The 25,225-nt window shown below is 44.8% G+C and overlaps 1 protein-coding gene across 2 annotated transcripts in view; it reads left to right on the top strand.

The window, feature by feature from the left end:
- RBM19 (RNA binding motif protein 19) overlaps positions 1-25,225 on the top strand; it is a 177,489-nt gene that overhangs the window by 149,774 nt on the left and 2,490 nt on the right. The window contains exon 25 of one of the 2 annotated variants that reach the window (XM_074205847.1): positions 4-24,127. The exons of the other annotated variant lie outside the window; for it this stretch is intronic. The gene's annotated coding sequence lies outside the window, so the exon portion shown is untranslated. Of the gene's footprint in view, positions 1-3; positions 24,128-25,225 lie in introns of those variants that run through there. 2 annotated transcript variants of the gene reach the window in all.

Here is a 25,225-nt window from a genome sequence, read left to right as displayed (position 1 = left end):
CAGTTATTTATGACCTTGAGGATACCTTTGATGACAGCAACTCCCATATTCTGGACCAGGGATCAGCATACTGTTAATACTTTAAAATGAAGAAAATCATTCTTGGCTCTGGGATTAACCCATGATGGCCACACTGGACCCTTAGACATTATTGGCAGACCCTCTGTGCCAGACATTGCAGGGGACATGCAGATCTGTATAGGGCACACTAAACATTGTCTTTTGGTCCTTGGTGTTTTCTTGATCCACTCGTACTTATAGTATGCAGTGACTTACAGTAGGAGAAGGGCCATGTCATTGCAAAGGGGTCCTCATCCTCAGGAAGATTGGTAGCCCCCTTTCTCACAGGCAGGTCGTTATCAGTCATTTGCTGCAGCCTACACCGTGCATCTTTCAGAAAGTAGATGACACAAACACAGATCTATTCCTATCTCCTTAACTGAGCTCAACCTGGATCATCCAGATGTGCTTTTGGCCCCTGTTGAGAAAAAGACTCACCTAAACAAACAAACAAACAACCAGACTGAGAAAAGGCCATTCAATGTAAACACCATCTATGAATTGACTGATCGTTGATAAGCATTGAGTGGCCCGCTGCCAGGAGTCCAACAGGTGAGGACTGGAGCTTAAAGAAACTGAAAATGCTAGTAGTCAGCACACCGAACTCAACACTGCCCCTAGCTGGGCATCTAATAGTTTCTGATAGCTTCAGTTTCCTCACAATAAAGGGAGTGAGCTAGATGATCTGAGGTGCCTCCCAACTCTGGAATTCTGTTCTCTAAAAGAACGATCCCCAATATCAGTAAAAAAAAAAAAAAAAAAAAGTGAGCATACATCCCCCAACATAGAGACATACTTATTTATAAATTTTGTTTAATTATTGGGTGTATACTAATTATGTATATTATCAAACCTACCAAAAATAGAAATGTTAATGAGATAGTATTTGATTGTAGAGGTAATAGGGAGCCATTGGAGTTTATTGAATAGGAGAATAACATGATATCATTCTGGCAGCTATGTGGAGGATGGTAGGGAAAGATTTGGTATAAGGAGACCACCAGGTGAAAGATGATGAGGGTCTGCACTGGGGTAGTGGCTCTGAATGGAAAGAAGGAGATGGATGGGAGAAGTGCTGTGGAGGGAGAAGTGATAGAAGCTATTTTGCAGTAGCTATTCTGATTTGTAGGTTAGGAGTAAGGATCTTGGAAACCCTGTGAGTAAAAGGAAGACTGTGCCCTTGAAAAGAACAGGAAATTTCAGAAGACGGGGTTATGAGAGGAGAGATAAAGGTCACCTAAAAAAAGGACTTGGAAGGGCAGCTAGGTAACTCCATAATGTATAGCAGGGCTGTCCAACCTTACTTTTAAAAGTTTTTATTGAAACAATAGACAATATATTTTGATTTGCCATTTTAGTGAGAGCTCTACAATAACTCAGCTTCATTTACTAAAGCATTTAGTAAATCCACAGGCTGGCTACACTTTGGACAGCCCTGATATATAGAATACTAGCCCTGGAGGACTTAAATTCAAATGTGACCTCAGACACTTGGCACTTACTAGCTATATGACCTTGGAAAGGTCACTTAACCCCGATTTGGGGGAGGGATTGATGTATTGCCCTTATTCTCATGTCATGACATCACCTGCTTTATGTTGTGGTCCTCTTAAAGAAGGAAAGACAAATAACAACCCCAGCGTACAGAGTCTCCCTGTGGCCTACTACCCAAATACCCCAATTTCAATTTCCTCATTTATAAAGATGTTTGTATTGGATGAGATGGCTTCCGAGGCTCCAGTTAGGTCCCTTATATTTGTGTATGTTCCAAGATCCCCTTTGGTTCTAAAATTTTCTGAGTTGGTTTTTTACCATCTCCTTTGCCATAGATCTGGTACTACACCTCTCCTGCAGCATTCAGAGGCCACTGGACCATGATTTTTTATTTGCATTTTCCCACCTGACTGCATAGCCCAGAGCATAAACTCAGAATTATTCCAAACAAAAGAACATGATAAGTGAACAGTCTTCTTCTTGGACACCTTCTGAATACCAGTCATCAACACTGCACATCTGAATTCTGTGACTATCAGCTCTGTCTCTTAACTTCTGTACTATTCACCCACCAGTCTGCAGTCATTACCAGATTGTGTGGGTTCAGAAATAGGAAGTCCAGAGACCCATATTCTAATTCCACTCTTCCAGTCCTTGGCTGACTTCAGAAAAATATGCATTTCCTTTCTTTCCTGCCTATGCATTATTTTGGCCTGAGCAATCATCAGAGGAGGTTAGATGAGCCTGCCCCATTTCAGAGAAGAGGAGAGACCTATCAGAGAGGAGAATGACTTGCCTGGGGTCACCCATGAAGTAAGTGGCAGAGCTAAGCTTCAATCATAGGTCCTGATACCAGAATTCAACAATCATGCAGAGGTATCATTGTTCTCTTATGGTCAGCGATGACTTAATAAATGGCAGAGCTTGTATTTAAACACAGATCCAATGCATCAAACTGTCCCTTTAGTAGACAAGTTCCAGGTGTGGAAAAACTTCTCCCTTTCTACCCATAGAAATAGAATCTCTTCATAGCAGGTGAGAGTAAGGATGGTTTCTTATGTTGACTTTAGTGTGAGGAAGTCAGTGTGCCCATTTTAAAGGGAAAATGTCAAACAGAACCTGGATAATTGTGTGTGTGTTTGTGTGTGTGTGTGTGTGTGTGTTTGAAAGCATAACTACTAGAAGACATCACCTTGCATGGTGCCACCTCTATGATCCCTCAGTTTCCCACATTGCTCTTGGATCATCTGGGATGATCTCCTCCCTCTGGCTGAATCCTTGTACCTGCTTAACATTCAGAATCCTTTAATGGGTGATTCTGTTTGTGAGCAGCGTCAATGTGAGAGCAGCTTGCCCATCATCTCCCAACATCTCAGCACTTGCAAGGCCAAATGGCTGACAGATTATTGGTGTTGTTATCAAGCATAGAATTGTCACACCTGGATGACTGGGTAGATTTCTAAGGCAAAGATCTGTTGACAGATTTGACTCTGAACTCCTTCCATCTATATATTGCACAAGGAGCTTGAATGGGAGTGATGTTTACCAGCCATTTGTAACCCCTCGCCCTCCTGGAAACTTTGTAGAATTCATATACCTAGGTAGCCAACAGGTAGTGGTAGCAACCCCCAAGGGTTGATCGGAACACTCAGTCTAAACTCGAGTAGCAGAAGATGCCCACTTCAGGCATGAGAACATCCTTTATTGGGTCCCCTGCACCTGACAGGTGCTCAGTAAATCTAGATTGATGATGATTGTATTTTTCAGGATTGAATTGCTCATATATGTTCATTTTCATGGAACAAACCTTCAGGCAAATAATTATCTAGCTGATGCCCAGCATTAACCATTTGTTCAACATTACCCATAACGTTGATTATGACCAACATGATATTAATCGCTCATATTTTTGTGACCTCTCCAAGTTTATAAAACACAATCATCACGAACATTCTCTAAGTTGGAAGGGTATCATAAATCAACAGAAGACAAGGGAGCACCAACAAACATGGGAGACAGCCACATACCTTTTGGCCCCAAGTCCGCCCTTCTATTAGAATTCTCTCAACTACAGCCTAAATGGTAAAAGAAGATTCTCCTGCATAGAACATTAACAAACTAAAGTCTCAAGCATCATTGTGGCATGGACACAAACCTGAATTTGGAGTTATGGTACTTGGGGTCAGGTCCTGGCTTTGCTGTTGACCACTTCTGTGACCATGTTCAACTTCTGTTGAACATCTCTAGGCTCAAATTTCCTTGTTGTTAAAATTAAATAGTTATTCTAAATAAAATGCAAGAATAGGGTCACAGATTTCGTCATACACAAAGATTCCCTTGGGCAGCATAGTGACTTAGAAAATCATACATCAACATTTTCTATGTTTTATTATATTTGTATTTATTTTGTTAAATATCTCCTGATTCCATTTCAGTCTAGTTCAGGCTGCACAGAACCTTGACCCTCCTGACTTAGTCCAGCTTGCAGATGAGCAGGAATCCCCCCACCTCATCCCCGACAAGTAGTTATTCCTCCTCTTCCCCAACCTAGCCCTTTCCAGCCTCTCCACTCTTCTCATACCCTCTTGCAAGCCAGATTCTGAGCATTTTCCCTCACCCATCATCCCCCAGGCCTGGACTGTACTCCATTCTCCTCTCTCCCCTCTGATTTCCCTAGATGCCTCCACTGAAATCCCCCTTCTTTTACAGGAAGCCTTTCCTAGTTCTCCCTAATCTTAGTGCTTCCCTCAGAAGTCATCTCCAGCAGATGCTGTGCATCTATTTGACTGTTTTTCATCTATCTTTATATCCCTATCTTAGCAGAGTCCCACATATACAGTAGGTGCTTAATAAATACCAATTGACTTGACTCGACTCTACCTGAAGATGTTTCTTATGGGGGAACTCAGCAACTCTGGAAACAACCCAACCTACCTGGGCCAGCTTTAAAAAAAAGATTTTCCTTTAACCAGTCCAAAAATCTGTCTCTTATTATACATAACAGGTTTTATTTATTTATATTTTATATATGTGTATGGTATGTATATGTATTTGTATATATTTATTGAATTTTTGTTGGTTAACCAAAAAAAAAGAAAAGAAAAAAAATGCTTCCTCAAAAATGACCCAATATTGGCTGACATTGCTTGGAGATTGATCCAGACATAGGCTATTGCTTTTCCAAACAGTTTGTTTGGAAAAGGTCTTTGTGCATGGGAAAGGGGGACCTCAGTATGAAGCCACAAAGTCTTGCTGATCTCTGCCCTGGTCAGAACACAGCTGGAGTGTGGCCTTTGGTTTGGGAGATTTTATTTTTGGGAAGAAGTTGATAAAACTAGAAAAAGGATGAGCAGCTTGGTAACTATGCTGTTTGACACATGAGGGTCAGTTGAAGGACCTAGGGATATTTAACTCAGAGAAGAGATGCTCAGGATAGGCTATGGTCGCTGTGAAATATTTGGGGGACTCTGATCTAGAAGAGGGTCTCGACTTGTTCTGCTTTGCTCCAAAGTGGAGCAGTGAGTGGTAGTGGCAAGGAGGGTAGTGTAGACTGGAAGTACCTCATCCCATCAGAGTCATTTTGGGGAGGGGATGGGAATTTGGAAGCTGTCGAGAAATGATGTAAAAGATGGAGATGAAATTCTCATGAAAGTTTCTTCTAGAGGCAACCCTTCTTTAGAGTTCTCCTTCCAAGGGGAAGGCCGGAGGACCCCTCATTGGGCATGGCCATGGTGGGATTCTTTTTTCCATACCAAATTGACTAGATAGCTAACGAGATCCCTTTGACCTTGGATAGTATGTGATTCTTTGACCTTAACCATGTAAGCTAGCTCTCTCGAGTTTTTTCATTTCTTCTGCTTTTGACCACCTGGACCCTGGGGATTTCACAAGAAACAGCCACCCAGTGGAGACCACAAAATGACCCTTTCTCCTTTTGACCAAAGCCAGAATTTGAACTCTTTGCCCTGAGCTCCCTGACAAGTCCCCAAACTCCCCTAGTCTGAAAAAGAAGGTCAGTAGCAAAGTGATGATTTCCACGTGTGAAATTGAGAGGACAGGCCCAGCAGTGATGTGGCAGTGATGTATCTCCCCATCGGAAACTTTCCAATTGGCATTCCCTCGTCTGATTTACATACTGGGGTTGGGAATACCAAGGAGAAACAGGAAAGGGGGAGGGTGGAAGACAGGCAACAGAATGGGGAAGATGTGATGCACAAAAGATAAAGCTTGAGAGTCTGCCTTGAGCTCTGAAATGCCAATAAGAGGACCAAAATTCTCCTCTCATTGTTTAAAGAGGGGAGATGAGAGAGGAAGGACTGGGGGAAGACCCTCAGCACTCTCTCTAGAAGTCATTTGAGAAAAGAGGGCAGGCAGAGCAGAATTCTAGAGGCAAAAGATGAATTCCCCCACCATCCTTGCTTGGTTTTCCTGACCATAAGCTCTGTGAGGCTCCGATACAGCCCTCGAAGGCCCAAGTGTCAAACAGAAGACAGTTTCAACGAGGTTTTATTTTTTTTTTTACCCACATGCTTCCTTTCCCCCCCCCCCACCTCCCCCCTTTTTTTTGTCTTTTGTGGTGGGGCAGATTTCTTGCTGAGCCTCTCGGTGCTCGGCAGCAGCAACGAAAAGGATTAGCGCTAGCCGAGCATGTAGGCTTTGGAGAACAGAGCCGAGTTTGGTTTCAACATCTAATTCAATTTGTTCTGCCGAGATTGAAATATGAAATGGTTGCCAGCCTAACGTTCAGAGGCACCGGGGAAGGGGAAGGGAGGGGAAAAGAGGAGGGCTGGAGAGCCTGAGTGAGATCGCCTGCTGAAATTTAAATTTTAATGAAAATGACTTTAACCCTTTGGCGTTCATCTTTAAAGGAAAAAAAAAATGGGCTCATGTTTTCCCATCCAGGAAGCCTTGTCTTTTGTCCCCATCCCAGCCCCTAATGAAGGGTTCTCACTCTTTTTTTTCCCCCTTAATGATCCTTTTCTTGTTCAGCAGCTTGCTACAGGACAATTTTTCAGATAATTTAACTCCAAAGAAATCTAATGTGTTTTTTGTTTTGTTTTTAAATATCAAATGCAATTAATCCCAAGTGGGTACATGTGTTACAGCTAATTGCTAGAGATGGCAAGGACAGCCCTTTGCCAGTGGCCCAGGAGACAAGATTGAAGAGCGTGGCTGATGCCACGGTAGCCCAGATCACCTGAAGATGCTGTGGTCAATATTAAATCCATGAGCATCATTGCTTCAGAAAATTTAATATAGATATAAGACATAGGGAAGAACCTACTTCTGGAAGGGGCATTGGATTGGAGTCAGATGACCCAAATTCTAATCTTGGCCTCTCTGAGAGTCATTAAAGCATTGGATTGGAGTCACATGACCCAAGTTCTAATCTTGGCCCTCTATGAAAGTCATTAAAGCACCCATCTCTGTAATGAGGACTTTGGTCTAAAGAGATGTTCTGTGAGGTCCCTTCCTAATCGAAATCCCTGAGCCTCTGACTTTTACTTCTGACTTGCTTCGAAGGTGGTAAGGACATGGAATCAAATAATATCCAAATAAAAATGCAGAAGTCATCTGGAAAACATTCCCTTCATTTTCCATATGAAGTCCAGAGAGGGGAAGCAGCTTGTCCAAGGGAACACAGCAAGTGCCTTGGGACTCCCAGTCCACTCAGCTACCCATCCCTGCTTAGGGGAGCTTTCCCCCACAAGCCAGACATTCAGTCAGTAAGCATTGACTTAAGTGTCCAGCGTGTGGCCAGCAGGATTGACTTCTTCCAAAGGCAGATTTCTGTAAGAACTTAACAATTGGAGGAGAGAGACCCTGGGCAGATGGATCTTCCAAGATGTGAAGGCTGCCACTAAGTGGAGCTGGCCAAGGCATGAAGGACTGGGCATTACTGACTGGAGCATTTTCTGCAAATGGGGGTTCTGGGATGAACACAATTATCCTAAGAAGGATGGAGCTCCATATCCTGAGTGACCCCAGTGAAGTCATTTCTCCCTGACTATAAAATCTAGGGGTTGAACCCAGTGGCCTTTGAAGTACTCTCCTTACAGGGAGTATCTTTTTTTTACAAGTGGTCACCCAGACTTTGCTTATGGAGGTCCATCTAGAGCAACCTGCCCCCTTCCATTCTGCTTTGGGACACAGCCCTCCTTGGGAAGAAATTTCTCACTCCTCTATCTCAAGTCAGCCTGACTGGAAGGAGGGAGCGGCGTATGGAAGACCATCCCTTCCTCCCCCAGCAGAGTGACCAGCCGGTCTTGGCCATTTACTTTATCTAGATGAGTGTCCTGAGGCTGGAGGCCCTCCCCATCAGAGACTCTGTGGGAAGCAATACCATCTACTAGGCCGCAGGTCCTTGTGGTTTAGTGGCTAAATAGGAGGGACGATGCAATCTAATTATAGCATTTGCAGAGATTTCATTCTGGCTTCCTTAATAAACCCCACTTTGACTTAATTGCAGCTTTTGTGCAAATGATCTTTGGGGGCTGGAATGTCCCATCCTTGGGCTTCAGCCAAAAACTAGCAATTTTTTTTGGACATGTGTAGTTAGAAACAGCAGTTGCCTCTAGGCTCCCTGAGAGTAGGGAGAAACATTAGCTTATTCTAGCCTTTAAAAGTGGGGACTTGGTTTCCTTTTTAAATTCTTTCCCAATAAAATGTAAGTACCCCTAAGATAGGAACTGCCTTACTTCCATATCTGTATCTCTAGCCTCTAAAATGGCACCAGACACGTAGTAGACATTTATTAAAATTCTTGTCAAAGGAATCTCTTAGATCATGTGGGAGAATGGAGAGTCATTATTACCAGAGAAGTTAAGATTTCTATTCTATCTTCTCTCATTGCTAATAGAATCAGGGTACATCCCTCTTCTGGGACCTGGGCTCCTGTGTCACATCTCTCTCTCACCTTCTTTGCCCCACCCCCAGTAGACCAGGTCAGTAGGTTCCAAAGCAAGTCAATGACAAAACCAGGAGGAGACCTTGGTTCTTCTGTCTAGACAAGGCCACAAACATTCCATTATCACTTGCTGTGTGCACGGCCCTGTGCTCAGAACTGGGGTACAAAAGAGAAGTAAAAATAATAATAATAATAATAATAATAATAATAATAATAGTCTGTGCCCTCAAGGTACTTAAATTCCATTATAGCTGTCTGCTGCTTTGTGACCCCATAGACCATACTGTCCAAGGGAGTTTTCTTTGCAGTGATTTACCATTTCCTTCTTCACCTCTTTATACAGTTGAGGAAAGGAGGCAGGCAGAGGTTCAGTGACATGCCCAGGATCACACAGCTACTAAGATTCTAAAGCCAAATCTGAACTTAGGAAGATGAATCCAGAGTCCAGGCCCAGCACTCTATCCACAAAGCCACCCAGCTGCCTCCCTCCATTCTAATTGGAGGAAACATCAAATAAAGGTGGAAGAGATAGAGGAAGGGGAGGAGATATCTTCAAAGGGTCAAGGCATTGAAGTCAATTATCTTAAAGTCTTAAGCACTGAAGATGCAAAGAAAACCACCCAAGTCGCTGTCCTTGAAGAGCTCACAGTCTACTTGAGGCAAAAAACAAAAAAACCCAAGCTGTATAAAGAACAAATTGGAAATTAATCACAAAGAAGACTTCAGAATTAGAGGGTTTGGGGGGCCAGGATGCCAGAATACATGGTAGGGGTAAAGTATAAGAAAAATTGAAGGGAGTACAGGGTCAGTCAGGTTTTGAAAGGACTTCCGTTGTAATCAGGATTTTCTGTTGGTTCTGAAGGGAGGTGATGTGGTAGGATCTACTCTGTAGAAAGATCATTTTGACAGCTGATTGGAGAATGAGCTGGGGTGGGGAAGAGTCTTGGGGCACTCAGACCCTTCCTAGTAGCTGTTAAAGAAGGTTAGACATGATGCAATGTGTGGTTCCAAAGGCCAGAAACTAAGAAGCACAACAAAAAGAAGGGAGACGGAGGCCAGCTTGGTTGTCTCCCAATTCCTTAAAGAGCTCATGGGTTTATGGATTTGGATGTTGACAGCACCTTGGAGATCATCCCCTTAAACCCCTTCCTTTCAGAGGAGGAAACTGAAGCCAGAATGAGTGGTCAGGTAACTGGTAGGATTTCAACTCAAACCCTCTAACTGCAAACTCAATGCTCTTTCCCCTCTCCCTAATATCTGCGAAGCCTCAGTTTCTTCCTCTACAAAAGTCAGCATGTCTTCAGCCTTTATTAAACACCCACTTGCCAATCATTGTTCTAAGCACTGTACAATGAAGTTGGACTCAATAAATGATCTCTGGGTCCCTTCCATCAGTTTATCGAGCTCCTATGTACTAGATCTGCCAAATCATTGAATTTAAAGATCAGAAAGGGAACTCCATGACCAATCCATGCACAAAACATTTCCCATTTTCATGCCAGATGAGAGAGGGTTCCCCAAAAATTCCCCATCAAGTCTAGAAACAAGTTAGGGAGAGAATACGTGAAAAGAAACTAATGAACCAAACAACAGTAGCAGTGGCAAATGCCTAAGCCACCATGTTGTTTTCCAAATGAATGATACAGACAGGAAGCATTATGCATTCAGAATGGGGAAGGGGATGGGGTAGATCCCAGTAGCCTGATCAGGCTCCATGGACAGTTGGGCTTGAGTTGAGCCTTTAAGGAGAAGGAAGAATGGGTAGAGAGGTACAAGAGTCTCAAGGACTGCCCCAAGGATACCAAATAGACCTATTCTTGCAATAATGATATTAGTAACTCACATTTCTGTAACCCTCAAGGTTTACCAACATTTTTCCTCCCAATAACCCCTTGGCCAGACATATAGTTACTATTATTCCCATTTTACAAATGAGGAATATGGTGAAGTGGTCACAAAACCCAGCCAGGGAACATAGATTTGTACTCAAAAGTCTGACTCCAAATACAATACCCTTCATTTCTTCATTCCGTCATTCAGATGGCCTTCATGGGGTCAGCTAGGTGACACAGTAGATAGAGCACTTGCCCTGTAGTCAAGAGGACCTGAGTTCAAATGTGGCCTCAGACACTTCACAATGACCTAGCTGGGGGACCTTGGGCAAGTCACAACCCCATTGCCTTGGGGAAAAAACCCAGAATTTCTTTATTAAGTACCTGTGTGGACAAGGATGGAATGTGTGACTTAGATAAAGGACCTGTCCAGGAGTCAGGAGGACTTGGGTTCGAGACATTTCTCTGACCCTTACTTATCTGGATGTGTCACTTAATCTCTCCACTGGCCTTAGTTCTCAGGTGTTAAATTGCAGAGTAGGTATTGATCTTTGCCAGAGGGACACTTCCTTACCCAGAGTCTCTCATACTGAAGAAAATCACCAGTCTTCTTTGTTCAGTTTCCCCCACCACACATGTGCACATGTGGGCTTACATAGTAAAAAGACTAAGCCCTAGAGATCCGAAGGAAAAAAAATACAAAATATGCCTGCCCTCCAGGAGCTTCCATTCTTCCATTCCACCCTAACCTGAGTCACAGTGACAGTCAGCTAAAGAAATAGGTTGTGGGTTAAGTAGGTAATATGTATCTGCCCTATGCCACCCAGATCCAAAGAAAGAAAAAAAAAGTCAGCAAAATACAACCTGGTGACCAACAAGATTCATGTTGAAAAAAATACTTGTTGAAAAAAACTTTTGAATCCCTTGCACTCAATCTGTACCCTAGTCCTTGTCATGGGTGGAGCCTGAGACAAGTACAGAGACAGGGGGAGGGAGGAAAGGAGAAATCCCACCCTCAAGGAGCTTAGCCCTAAAAGAAAGTGGAAGGATGGCCAACTTTCTTATCCCATGGTCTTTCAGCCTTTTTATCTTCTGAGATTCTCACACTTCTAGTGTCCTAAGTAAATCCCCTCAAGACTGCCCTCTAGGCAGAAGGCTAACAAACATCCTGAATTCTCAGAGACAGACAGTAGCTTAAGATTCAGAAATTTGACCCTGTATTTTAAGAGGGTGATTTTTCCAGGGGAAACAACCATTGGCTGGTCTTTGACCAGTGAAGTTTGCAGTCTTAAAGGAGGCGGGGGCTTAATTTACCGATTGAGCCACTGTTCTCCAATTCCTTTCCTCTTGAGAATGTTTGGTGACAACATATTGACTAATACTAGATGAATAGTCTTTATATCTACTCTGGATGCCGGGTTAGTGTATAGGGTTGTGGTGTTCTGTCCATTATCCATACATACAGGTACCCGAGGGTCTCTGACCTGTGTTGCCATTAGAGCATCAGTAAGTGAAACACTTTGAAGATAAAAACAGATGAACTGAGTCAATGATCTGGGAACCTAAGGCATTATATATGCATTTATATGCATTTCCTTGTGAGCTGCCCTTAAAATCCAGAGCTTTTTTGGAAGGTTCCCTTTGGGTCCCTTTTCCTACAATATGCCTTTCTTAGTATCCCCAGCCATGCTTCTTCATGGGACCTTGTGACTACCTCTCTGTCTGTTTTGTGCCCCACCCCCAGTAGAATGGAAACTTCTTGAGAACAGGGATTATTTTGTCTCTTATTATCCCTTCACCTAATATATTTATAAATTTTTATCATATAATAACATTATAACATAATTATTGTAGTTATAATATTCTGACATCATTATTATTGTTATTATTATTTCTGTTCACACACAAAACTCTTCGGGGCCAACTTTGGCTATTCCCAAACACTGGATAGATAGGGCTGAATCCTACATGTAAACTGAGGATAAAGGCAACTGTGCCCAGGAGCTACTGCATAAAAATTAAATTTAAAACTAGAAAAGTCCTTAGAAACCAGCCAGTCAGTCTAACCCCCCACCACCACCACCACCCATCTATTTTATAGATGAAGAAATTGAGGCTGAGAGGTTAAACAATTGGCCCAGGCTCACAGAGTCAGTATGTGTTTGAGGTGGGTATTGAATCCAGTTCCTTCTAGCCCCATGTCCAATCATACTATCCATAACTACACTGGCCCAATGACAACTGGAGAATACAGCAGCCCCCTCTCCTGCACTGCACCAGGAAGGGGTCACGGTGAATAGAGCCCCAGGCCCAGAGTCAGGGAGACAATGACTGTGTGACCCTGGGTATTTTCTTTCATTTCTTCTGTGGCAAAATGAGGAAAATAATGACACCCACCTCCTAGGGTTGTTTTTGAGGATCAAATGAGATAGTAATAATAGTAAAGCCCTTAGCACACATAGACAATTTTTTTGTTTTTAGATTTTTGCAAAGCAATGGCGTTAAATGTCTTGCCCAAGGTCACACAGCTGGGTAATTGTTAAGTGCTTGAGTTCAGATTTGAACTCAGGTCCTCCTGATTCCAGGGCTGGTGCTCTATTCACTGTGCCACCTAGCCACCCACACACATAGATTTTTTTTAGTGTTTTTTTTTTTGCAAGGCAAACGGGGTTAAGTGGCTTGCCCAAGGCCACACAGCTAGGTAATTATTAAGTGTCTGAGACCAGCTTTGAACCCAGGTACTCCTGACTCCAGGGCCAGTGCTTTATCCACTACACCACCTAGCCGCCCCTACACATAGACTCTTAATGCAATTCTTCCTCCCTTCTTTCCTTTCCCTCACTTCCCTTCCCCCCCTTCCTTTTCTTTGTGCCCGGACATTAAGGGAACACCATTGTACACTGGGAAGCATGCTCTGTTTAGAATCAGAACAAATTCTACCACCTAATACATGGATGATCTTGGGCAAGTCACTATTTATCTGTATTCCTTACTTACCTTATTAAAAACCCCTTTGGGGTTTTCCTGGCAAAATTAAACAGTTTTGCCATTTCCTTATGAGAAAATTGAGGCAAAAAAAGGTTGTGATTCACCCAGGGTCACACAGCTAGGAAGTGTCTAAGACCAGATTTGAGCTCAGGTTTTCCTGATTCTAGACTCAGCCCTCTACCCACTACACCATCTCACTGCCAAACCAGTGGTCCTTTGTTCACCCAACAAACATTTATGCCCTCAGTTCTTACTCTCTTGAGTGTGTCATTCAAAAATTTATTACCCACATATACTATGTGCAAGAGCTGATGAAACAGTTCAAAAAGAAAACATTCCTGCCTTCAGAAAGCCTTGCATTCTACTTGAATATTTACAGTTAACCAAATACAAGATAATTTGAGTAAGATGAAATGGGGATGGGGCAGTAGGGGTCAGTCACTGTCCACTAAATGGCCGACCAAATATCAAAGTTCCCATTACATTTCCACCCAATTCTACTCTCCAAGTCTGACCTCATTGTCTAGAGGAGGGGGGCTTTTAACCTGAATTCCACAGATCCCCCCCACACCCCCATGTACTAAGATGGGGGAGAGGAATCTTTCCTTCAGTATAATTGTCTTGTAATCCTTTGTATTTCACTTTATTCACATTAAAACCTTATTTAGAGAAGGGGTCCTTAGACCTTCCCAAACTGCCCAAAGGGTCCCTAACACAAATGATTTAAGAATCCATATTCTCAAGTTAACCCAGCTACTGCAAAGGCACAGGGAGAATTCCAAATCATTGAAAGCTGCAGGCTGAACCCTAATCTAAGAGAATCCATGATTTTCTTTGATTCAGCAGTATGACTGTCCCTTTGCTGTCAAGAAACACAGTCCCTTATGCAACTTTCAATACTTATATCAGGGCCATCCTGTCCATTTTGCAATGGACAACCTGTACTCTACTACAAACTCCCCCACCATCCCTTACAGAAAGAGTGGTCAGTCAATCAACAAACATTTATTAAATGCCTGTGATATTCTGGGCTCCTTCCAGAGCATGAGAAATAAGAACGCCTGGGGCTTGTCCTTTGACTGGGTTAGGGAGCTACCTGTTGAGGAAATTCTACCAATATCAGCATCTTCTCTGAACTTAGTCTTAAGGAGTTGCCCAGAGAGTAAATGGTTCATGGCTAATTCCCCATTACTTTCTCTCTCAGCCAGGATGCATCAGATTCATCCAAAACTTGATCCCAAGTCTTCCCTCCATCTCATGAATCTCTCATATGACCTTAGGGATACCAAAAAAATGAAATAATTCTTGTCCTCAGGGTGCTTACAGTCGATGACAGAGTCAACATGTGTATATCTAACCATATAAAAAGTAAATACAAGGTAGCTGGGGTATAGATCTAATAGCTTGCCTCTCCTCACCAACTTAGGACTCGAGGCCCCATCCTACAGCATCCTATTTCTCCAGTCTTGGGAATCCCTAAAAATAGATGCTTAAGCAAACATTTCACACAGGTCCGTTCCATAGATATGATAGATAGATTGATGGATAGATAGATATGATAGCCTCCTCACTCTGATAAAAAAGGATCAATAAAGGCAATATAGTTTAGTGAAAAAGACTTTCAAACTGTGAAGCTCAGATCTATTTTCTAATCTTAGTTCTTCTGTGTATTCTTTTTTTTGCCATCTTGAGGCCAGTCACTTAATTCTTCCCCACAAATATTTATTAAGCACCTATTATGTACAGCTAGCCAAGGAGAAGACAAAGACAAGACCCTCACCTCAAGCTACTTCCATTCTTCTTGAGGAAAAGACAACACTGAGAGTCTATAAGGCATGATGAGGAAAGCATTAAATTGTAATTCAGAGGATCTGGATTTAAATCTAACTTCTGCCACTTACCAGTATAACAGTGGACAATGTCATCACCTTCCTAGTCCCCAGGTTCCTCCTCTAAAAAGTGACAGCTGAGGGCTGGCTCTCTCAGAATACTATCAGTGACACCTACTGCTCATGAGCCAAATCACTCAGGGTCTGCACCAGTAAAATGGGACAGTAAAACTAGATAATCTCTAGATCTCTTTGCTGCCCTTGTGCAGTTGGAGGACCCAAAATGTATCTCAGGAGTCCAAGAAAGAGGGATAGGCTCAACTTATACAGAAACCTTATTGAATCAATCCCATGCCCTCTCGATCTCCTTTGGAGCATCTCCCTGGTCCACACCCTGGTGCACCCCAGAGCCCACGACTCACAACAAAGGAGTGAGCTCTTTAAAGTCTTGGTTCAGCCACATCCAGTCAAGAGAGCCTTGACAGATAACTTTGAACCTGTAGGGGGGGAAAAAGATACTTTGGAAACACAATCCCCTTCATTATTATTCCTCTTGAATTTTTTGCCCACCCTGGATACTCTAGGCCTAGAATTGGGGGGTCCCACAGGAGCAAATCTTCCCCCTACCTTTTAAATTGGAGAGCTGCTGCCTAACAGGCTAATGAGGACTAGAGGCAGGTGTGGAGAGAGAGAGCCTGCATCTTCCCAGGTAGTCCTGAATTTGTACTCGGCGGAAGCAAGATATTCAAAGATTTCTTGCCAGGGGAGCCCCAGAATTCCCCTGCTATTAAAAATCAAATTTTAACTTGGAAGGTGAATTTAATCTTCCTGATTGCTGTTGTTCTCAGCCAGTCTTCAGGGAATGTCGGGCCCTGCCAAGGGACTCAGATGGCTTTCTCCAGGCACCCAGGTGGAAACTAGCTCTGGCAATCTAATTTCCTCTTACTTGGAGGGTTCAGCTCTTTGTCTCTTCTGTGCTCCCTGGTCCATCCCAGCTCCAATTCATAGTCAGGTGGACCAGAGTATGTTGGCCAACTGTGCAGTCTCCACAGAGCTATAGACTTTTAAAAGAGCACCAAAAATAATCATTATTATTATCATTATTGTTATTGAGTTGCAGAATGGCATAGTAGCTAGAGGGCCAGACAAATGGACTTTGGTTTAAATCTTGCCTTGGTTTCATGCTGAATCGGTGACCTTGGGCAGGTTACTCAGCCTCTCCAAGACTGAGCTGGAGAATTGTTCCCAATCTATATTGATAGAGGGCATTTCCTAACAAGTATTAAAAAGTTACCTGGATACCAAGAAGTTTTATTGCAGATCTCTTTGCAGGTAACTTTTTAATACCCTTTGTGTGGGATTGGGGCTAGGCAGGAGTTTCTTAGTCCTCTGTGGAACTCCATCAAAAGGCTGAATGAAATGAGGATTATTGTTGATAGATCTAACACTTCAACAGTCTCCAATCTGCATTGCTAAAAAGATTTCCTGCACAAGAGATTTTACTACTTCAGCCTGTCCCCTCCAATGGAAAGGCATCATCACCTGACCAGACTGAAGCGTATTAGTGAAGTGCTGTTATCATTTATGGGATGCCATGCTGTTCATCAAGTATTTTACACACATTATTATGTCTTTCAAGCCTTACCCAACTCTAGAAAGAAGGTACAGCTTTTAGTATCCCATTTTGCACATGAAGAAACTGAGGCTCAAAGATTTGAAGATCTGGCCATGGTCCCATAGCTGTTAAGAGTCAAATGCAAGATCGGAACTTGGTTCTTTCTTTCTCTAAGGGCCATTCTCCTCCCACTATAATATATAAATTCTCAATAATAATAGTGATAATCACTACCATCATCATCATCATTATTATGCCTACATTGCATAGCTGACCAACATCTGGGTCTCTCAGTGTTAACATCCTAGTAAATGCTTATTTGTATTTCAACCCGATTCAACCATCGAGTTCCTCCAAGAATGGGATGAATCGAGTTTTTCCCTTAACAGAAATCTCATCTTTCGGGGATATATTCAAGGAGAGCATATAGTTGAAAGACTCCTCCAGTTTGGAAATCAGGATCTCATTACAAAACCCCATCTTCATAGCTGCTAGTCTGTGATTGTCTTCCATCTACTTTGTACACATCTTGGTTGTATATCATTTTTAGCCTGTTGTAAGACTCACCCCTTTCAAATCCAAGCTCATTGAGGCAGAGATTATATTCCCATCCTTAGAGGTAGTACATACCTGTTGACGTGATTGGCTCATTGGGCAGGTGAGTTACCTTTCCCCCAACCGACTTCTCATTTCCTAAGTACCCTTGACAGCCCTGTGACCTGTGATCCTCTGGGCTGTCCCCCTGAAGGCCAGCTCTAATGTCTCCAGGTTTATTCACCACCCCATTGTTCTGAGATTTGCTCTCTGGATAAAGCTGCTTCCATTTGCCTTTGGGTTTCTTTGGGCTCCTGTTTCTCCCCACCCCTGGTCTTCACATTTTCTATATAATGAGGCTTTGCCATCCTCCAGTTTCTTTCTCATTCCCAAGCCCTCCCTGCCCTCGATTGTCGAAGTGGACGCCCCCCAGCAGCCCAGACACTTCCCGCTATCTCGCCCTGTCAGATCCTCTCATCATCCCACAGACAACCTCGCTGCTTCTTCCTCATGGTCTTAGCATCCAGAGAGTGCTGGGGGCCTTAAGCCCCCCCCCACACACACACCCAGGCTCTTCTCATCCCCCATCTGCTGCAGATTGTGAGGACTGAACCCCCAGTTTTCTGGAACCTTCCCCCCACACCTCCATTTTCCCATCTCTTTGACAGTCAATGCTGAATTGAATTATAGTGGCGAGCCAGCCACTTTCAAAAAGATATCCCTGTCTACGGAGATTGATACAGCATGTCAAGGCTATGCGAGTCCTCCTGTTTTCTCTCGAGCCTTCTGCATTCGGGAGCCGGCTGAGATTTCAGATTTATCCACTCATGAATAACAATCAAGCTAGGTAATTCGCAGTAAATGGGGATCCAGATTGACTAATAAGGAAGGCTTTCACCCCAAACTGGGACTAGGGGAAAGAGATGAGCAGCCAGCATCAGCAGGGGCAGGTGTGGAGAGGATGTGACTAGAATGGTTGAATCTTGCAGAGGCAAGTGGGCCCAGTGAAGGGCGGGTCCCCCGGCCCCCCAGAGCAGAGGACACAGCTTGGATTGGGGAGTGAGGGAGCCAGGCAGCTGCAGCCTCAGCCAGGCCCCCCTCCTCCACCACCGCAGGGGCTACCTGGCCAGCCCACTCTGCCTGGACGATGGGCTGATGTGACCAACTCCAACCCTCGCCAGGGAAGGCAGCTTGGTGATTTATGGCTCTGCCTGCTGTTGTTTTGCATCAGAACTAGAGGTCCATGGGAGGAGGCAGATAGGATACACCCCCAAGGTAACTGGCCTCAGTTCATGGGAGATGGGTGGTTCACAGAGCTCCAGAGCATGATCCCCTGCCCTCTAGAAGCTTCCATCTTTGGCTGGGGGACCAAGCCAAAAGGGGAGTGGGTCCTAGATTGATTCTCCTGGTGGAGATTCACGTTTATGGTTTTTGAGATGGATGGGAGTCTGGTTTAACCCCCTTGTTTTAGACAAGGACACAGACTCAGAAAGGTTAAGCAAGTTACCCAAGGTCACAGGCACCATTTCTCCATTCCCACAGTGGGTACCAAAGGGTGGCAAGGAGGCAGAGATACCAGGCTGAGGCTCCTCAAAGCAGTGGAATGATGGGAGAGAGAGGTTTGCCTGGTGAGAGTTGATTCCCTAGAGGAGAATCATGAGCAAGAGCGGTGGGTGAGAGCACAGAGATGGATTAGCTTGAGCTGAGGTGACTAAAGAATGAGCAGCCTTAGGTGGTAGCCCCCTCGTCACTGGAAGGGCCTCTCCTGGGGATGCTTGTAGAGGGGCTCATGTCCCCATGGAGTGGGGGGTGTCAGGAAGAGAGGATTCAGGACTGGAGATTATCTAGCCCACTTTTCATTTCAGAGAGATGCTCCCAGAATCACTGATCTCAGTTCTAGAGCTGGAAGGCACCTCAGCCTATCTAGTCCAACCAGATGAGGAAGCTGAATGTCTTAAAGCCCAAGATCAGACCAAGAGGTCTTGACCCAGCTCCTCTACCTCCAAATCCAGGGCTTCTGACTCAGAAATGCTTGAAGCCGTGCTTACAGTATCAGAAACAGCCTTGAAACTCCCAAGGGAGGAAGGAAGAATATGTCACCGAGGCCCAGGGAGATGGGGATGACCTAGAAGGTCAGAGCAGACCCTGAGGCACAGGGAAGTGAGGGGTCCACAGGGCCCAGAGCTAGGGGATGGCACAACCGGGGCCGGTGACCCCTCAGTTGACTCCAGCCAGACCCCTCACAGGCTTAGGCTGATAGACTTAGAAGCCTTGAGTGGCCAAGCAGTCAGCATTTATTTAGCGCCTATGGTGTGCTAGAGATGGACAAGAGGCAAAAGAGAGCCTCTGTGTGAAGGAGGGTGCTGTGAGGACATCAAGTCACTGCAGATGGGGAGAGAGTAACTGTTATGGACATCCCCCATCATAACATCAGTGGCACCCCCATCTCTAGGGTCCCTTTGCCTGAAGCCTTCCCAGGCAGGGTGTTCCCTCCGTCTGTCTGTCTGTCACACCGTAGAGCTAGGTTGATGTTTTTAACAGGTTCTTAGGAGGGATTAGCTGAGAATAAATCATGCTTAATCCTTTACCCTGCTAGTCTAAAGCTATTCTCTTTGCTGCATTTCTTAATTGTTTGGGGACATTTGCCTTTCAATAAGCAGCTTCTCCATCCCCTTCTCTTCCTCCCCTCCTCGGACCTTTGATCTGACAGTCATTGGGACCTGGTTGTGGCCTCCTTGGGGACAGTCCTGACTAGCCATCAGGGCCTCTGGATGCAGGCTGGCACAGATCCTTCCTCTCTGAGAAGTCCCTGCCTCCCTGCACACCCCTAGAATGCTGTCCAAATCTCTCTTCGCTATCTTCCTCCCTTGATGCTTCTCTTTAAAATCAATTACAAGCGCATTCTAAATGGGTTCCATTCCCCACCCCAATGGAGTGTAAGCTCCTGGAGGACAGGACTTGAGGCTGGAAAGCCACCAGATTTGGAGGTGGAGGACCTGGGTTGCTATTTTTAAAGTGGGTGCTTCACACTCAGTGAAAGGCAGTACCTACTGATCCTTAAAGTTTATTGGTTGATTGAATCCTCCCCACCCCCTGGTATCAGAGCAATCATGCTTCTGATTGATCAGGAAGAAGCTTGTTTTGTGGAATAAAAGTGGTCATCTTTAAAGGGTGCCTCTATAGTGAATGTGGGCATGGGTCATCTGCCCCCCCCCCAAGTCTTGGGGCAGTGATGAGCTTCAGTAGCTCAGGGCTTTGGGATACTTCATATTGGTACTTGGAGAACTTTCCATTGGGTTTGTGAGATTTGGTTAACTAGGCAGTATAGTATGGAAGACCACCTACCTCTGTCCCCAGCCACTTACTCCCTTATGACCTCAGGCCAAATCCTTTCATCCACCCAGTCTCATTTTCCTCTTCTGTAAAAGGCAGTCCCCCTCATTCACAAAATAGTTATTAAGTGGTTTTAGGAAGGGGGGGTAATCTTTGGAGGGACCCAGTTTTCAACCTGAGGGGCCTGTGTACCTTCATTTCTGGAGAAGCAGGAGCTACCTCTTTCCCCTAATTGTAGCTCTTGAAAAGATCTTTTTCTCCATCAGGATGGTGGTAATCCCAGTGTGGGCAGAACTCTGTTTTCCTCACAGACATCTTCTCTGTTGGTTAGTAGTACACAGCAGGGAATGACTACCTGGTAAATGTCCTCCAGGTGGTTTCAATTGACTGGGCAGCCTCCCCAGACTTCTCAAGGTGTCTTAATATAGGAATCCAAGGGGAATTGGCAGCCTTTGTACACTGGGAGGTGTACAAAGGTCACCTGTCTATCATTCGATGCACGCCCATGGACGAGTTGACCTGAAGGGTGGGATGTTCCCAGCACTGGCTCACCTCTACCTTGCAGCCCAGAGTCCAGGTGGGGCCACTGGGCCAGTATGCTGATGGACAACTGAGCGTATGAGAAGGTGTCCCCTCTGCTTCAAAGGTGAACACCATTTGGAGTGTTATGCCTGACAGTCACTAAGGAAGAAACTTTCATCTGGAAGCATAAAGCCCTGAAGTGCAGCCCTGACATGGAGCCAGGAAGGTCAGAGCTGGGAAGGGCCTTAGAACTGGGAAGGTCAGAGCTGGGAGAGACCCTAGAACTGGGAAGGTCAGAGCTAGGATGGGCCTTGGAACAGGGAAGGTCAGAGCTGGGAGAACCTTAGAGCTGGGAAGGTCAGAGGTAGGAAAGACCTTAGAACTGTGGATTTCAGATCTGCAAGAGGATCTTAATGACCATTAACCCACCCTAAATTTCACAAATGAGAAAGCCCCAGAGAAGGCTAATGACTTTTCCAAGATCACTTCCTAAGAAATATCATCCACTCCCCCCATGATTTAAGAAACAGATCTGCCACTAACTTTTTTGGGGAGATGAGGCAGTCAGGACTAAGTGACTTGTCCAAGGTCACTCAGCTGCTGAATGTCAAATGTCTGAGGGCAGATTTGAACTCAGGTCATCCTGACTACACATCCTAGCTGCCCCTTCCCCTAATTCTTAACATGACAGGGGGTACCCTCCTGAATTCTGTGCCTCAGTTTTCTGTCTCTGAAAGTTTACAGCCTGGTACAAGGCTCCCATGAGCCTTCACCACCTCAAAGGGTCAATTTTCTGCAGGGCAGCAGACAGCATGGGAGCAGCAGAGGTGTAAACCATGGGTTTGACTCACAAAAGGGGAGGTCTTCGTTCCTGTATGGTGCTCTTCACACCTCCAGCACTAAATAAATGCCTAATGACTTACTGGTTTACCCTTGGAAGGGGTCTTGGAGTCCATCTCCCATCCAAGCCCCTCATCTTCCAGCTGAGGAAGCTGAGGTCCAGAAACTATAAAACTACTAAGTGTCAACATCAGGATTCTACTCAGGGGCTTCTGGCTGCACATCTTCTGCTGTTCCCATTGTACCCAACCCCATTAGAAAAGGGCTTTTGCCCAACTATTCACCCTCCTACCTAAAAACCCCAGAACAAAAGAACTCCAGACCTATTTCCTCTACCCAATCCTAATTGCATTTGGAAACTGGTCACTGGCAGCTGAGATTATAATTCTGGGGGCAGGATGGTGACGAGACATTGGACGTGAATGGAGGCAGGATACTTGGGTTCTGACTGAGCTTCTCCACCTACCATCAGAAGGATGTGGGTAGAGCATCTTTCTTTGCATCAAAGACCATCTTTTCCTATCCTGGATACACCCAACCCAAGGTACATATGTGTCCCTCTGTAATAGGGGTGCACAACTAGCAGAGACTTGTGTGTAGATAGGAAGAGTTTTGTGTTTGAGCCGAAGTTAAATCTCTATGTAAATGTCAGTGAAGGCTCTCTAACCCACCCCTCTCTTTTTCTCCTGCCCTCCCTGTGGAGGGGAATTGAATTGCCCACATTCACAGAGGTAAGAAGTACCAGAGGCAGCTTTGAATCCAGGACCTCTTATTCCAAATAGAACTCTCTTTCCATAGTTCCTTAGATCAGGAATTGGAAGAGACCTCGGAGGCTGTTTGATCTGAAACCCTTATTTGACAGATGAAGAAGCCTTAACTGTAAACTGAAATTTTATAGATGAGACCTAGATGGCTTTAAGTGACTTTCCCAAGGTTACGGAATGAGTAAGCCAGAGGTAGCAGAACTTGAACCCAGACCCTCTGCCCCAAGAGGCAGTGTCCTTTCCTCTGTCCAGACTGTCCCTTTTGCCAGCGACCTGGGAATGCAGCCCTCGAAATCGAGTGGCGGAGGCCGGAGATATTCATGAGGGACTTGGAGAATGGATGGCCTGAAGTTGTTGTTGTTGTTAATAACTTTTATTGTATTAGAAGCAGGAAGCTTCGTCTTTGTGATATATCCCCAGCAGCCTGGGAAGGATTCATTTGGTGCTGCCTGTGCTCGCCTGCAGGTCCGGGGACTCCCTATTACTCTTCCTCATCTAGCTCTGAAGAGAGTTTTACGTGGGCACTCAAGAGGACTTGTCCAGCACTTCCCAAGAAACCCCAGCCACTTTCTCATTTTCCCCTTGAGTAAATCCCCCCACTCAAACCTGGTGGAGAATGTTCAGTGATGGAGCCTCCAAGCTGGGATGAAAGGGAGGGCATCAGAATCACCAGTCACTAGGATGGGTCCTCCTTCCTCCCACCCCCAAAAGATTAACCAAGAAAGAGATTATTCTCAAGTCTTCATCTGAAAAAGTGTGTGTGTGTCTGTGTGTGTGTGTGTGTGTGTGTGTGTGTGTGTGTGTGCGCGCGCGCAGAATTTTAATTGACTCCAGACTCAGTTCAAGTTGGCAGTATGTTTGACTTAAACATTGGTGGTGTTCCAGACCACATGGTGAGAGGTGTGGTTTCCAGGTCTAGGGTGATGGCTTGCCCTCCCGCCCTCATCAGACCCCACACATTTCACAAGCCATGTTCTGCTCTTGTATCTGAAGAAAGGTTTCTGGGTTGTCAAATGGCCAACCGTGAACAACTCCAGTTTTAGGAGGGTTTCAGGTTTTGATTCTAAAATGGAGGTAACTGAAATCTTCATAGGAGAAGTGACTCACCCAGAGTCACACAACTTGTAAGTGTCTGAGGTCACATTTGAATTTGGGTCTTCCTGACTCCAAGCCCCAAACTCCTCCACTAAGCCACCTTGTTAGCAAGAACTTGAGGAAAAGGAAATGACCTCATCTTGAATTCTTTTATAAAGTTTCCCCTCAACTCATTCTGTGTCTAAAGCTATATGGTTTTATATTAGGGTCATATAAACTGTGGGATGCCTGAAAAACAAATGCTAAGAATAAATCTTCTGTCTTCTACTTGATTGAAATTTGATTGTGAAACAAGTGGCCTTATCACCTAGAGCTTGGAAGACTGTTTTCTGGGGCTCTTGCTATTGGGGCGGGGGGGGGAGGGGGGGGGAGATTGTTCTGTCATTGAGTAAGTCCTTTCCCTTCTCTGGGTCTCTTGTCAAACACAGGGACACTTAAGCCCTCCACTCCAGCTCTCAGTCCTGGGACTAGGGCTACAATTTGACAAGCGCTGGCAGGTAGTTGAGGAAGGCCCTGGCCAGCCTCAGCTGGTGTACGGGGAGAAGGGAGGGGGCAGCAGGAGGCTTTGGAGAGCATTGGCTTTCAACCCGTGCTCCAGGCAAGCCAAGAGTTCCTGAAAAACATGTCATGACAGACACTTCCCCTTTGGGAGGCCCCCAACCCGTTATTCCCTTCAGAAAATTTTTAATCAGAAAGAGTCAATGGAATGAGATCCTTCCCTCGAAAAGTATCTGCCCAGGGGCAGAGCATCAAATGCGAGCATTTGCCCACTTCCCTCTCCCTTGCCCCTCCCACTCCGATAACATTTCAAACAAAAAGTCCAGACGTGACAAGAGCATCTCTCCTGGCTTCCCACTCCACCTGAATCTAGTAGGTGCTTAATACATGTTAATTGGCCTGCAAGAGGGCAGAATGGAAAATTGCCCCTGGGTTGCAAAGGTAGGGAATGTCAAAGAGAACAGGTGAAGGACATGATGGAGAGTACATTCTAGAGCAAATCCCCACTCTTCCCCCTTGCTTAATGGTCATTGGTATATCTTACCTTTAATACGATGGAGCTTCTTGTCAAATGAGGGGTTTGAGTCCATCTTGGATGGCTGAGTGGAGAGAGAGAGAGAGAGAGAGAGAGAGAGAGAGAGAGAGAGAGAGAGAGAGAGAATGAGAGCGAGCACACAGACTCCAGCTCAGATCCCTCATTCACCCTCACCAACTGGGTGACCTAATAGTAGGTCACCTTTTCTAAGCTCAGTTTCCATAATAATATTTGGAGCATTGAACCCCTTGGGGTTGTTGTAAGGCTCAGATTAGAGAATGTGGAGCACTTTGCAAAAAACCAAATTGCTATATTAATGTCATTATTATATGTTATAATTACAGAATATAATATTATAGGTGAATATAATATTGTTCAT

This window comes from Macrotis lagotis, chromosome X (genome assembly GCF_037893015.1).
Source record: "Macrotis lagotis isolate mMagLag1 chromosome X, bilby.v1.9.chrom.fasta, whole genome shotgun sequence".
NCBI lineage: Eukaryota > Metazoa > Chordata > Mammalia > Peramelemorphia > Peramelidae > Macrotis > Macrotis lagotis.
This window is presented reverse-complemented; position numbering and strand designations above follow the sequence as displayed.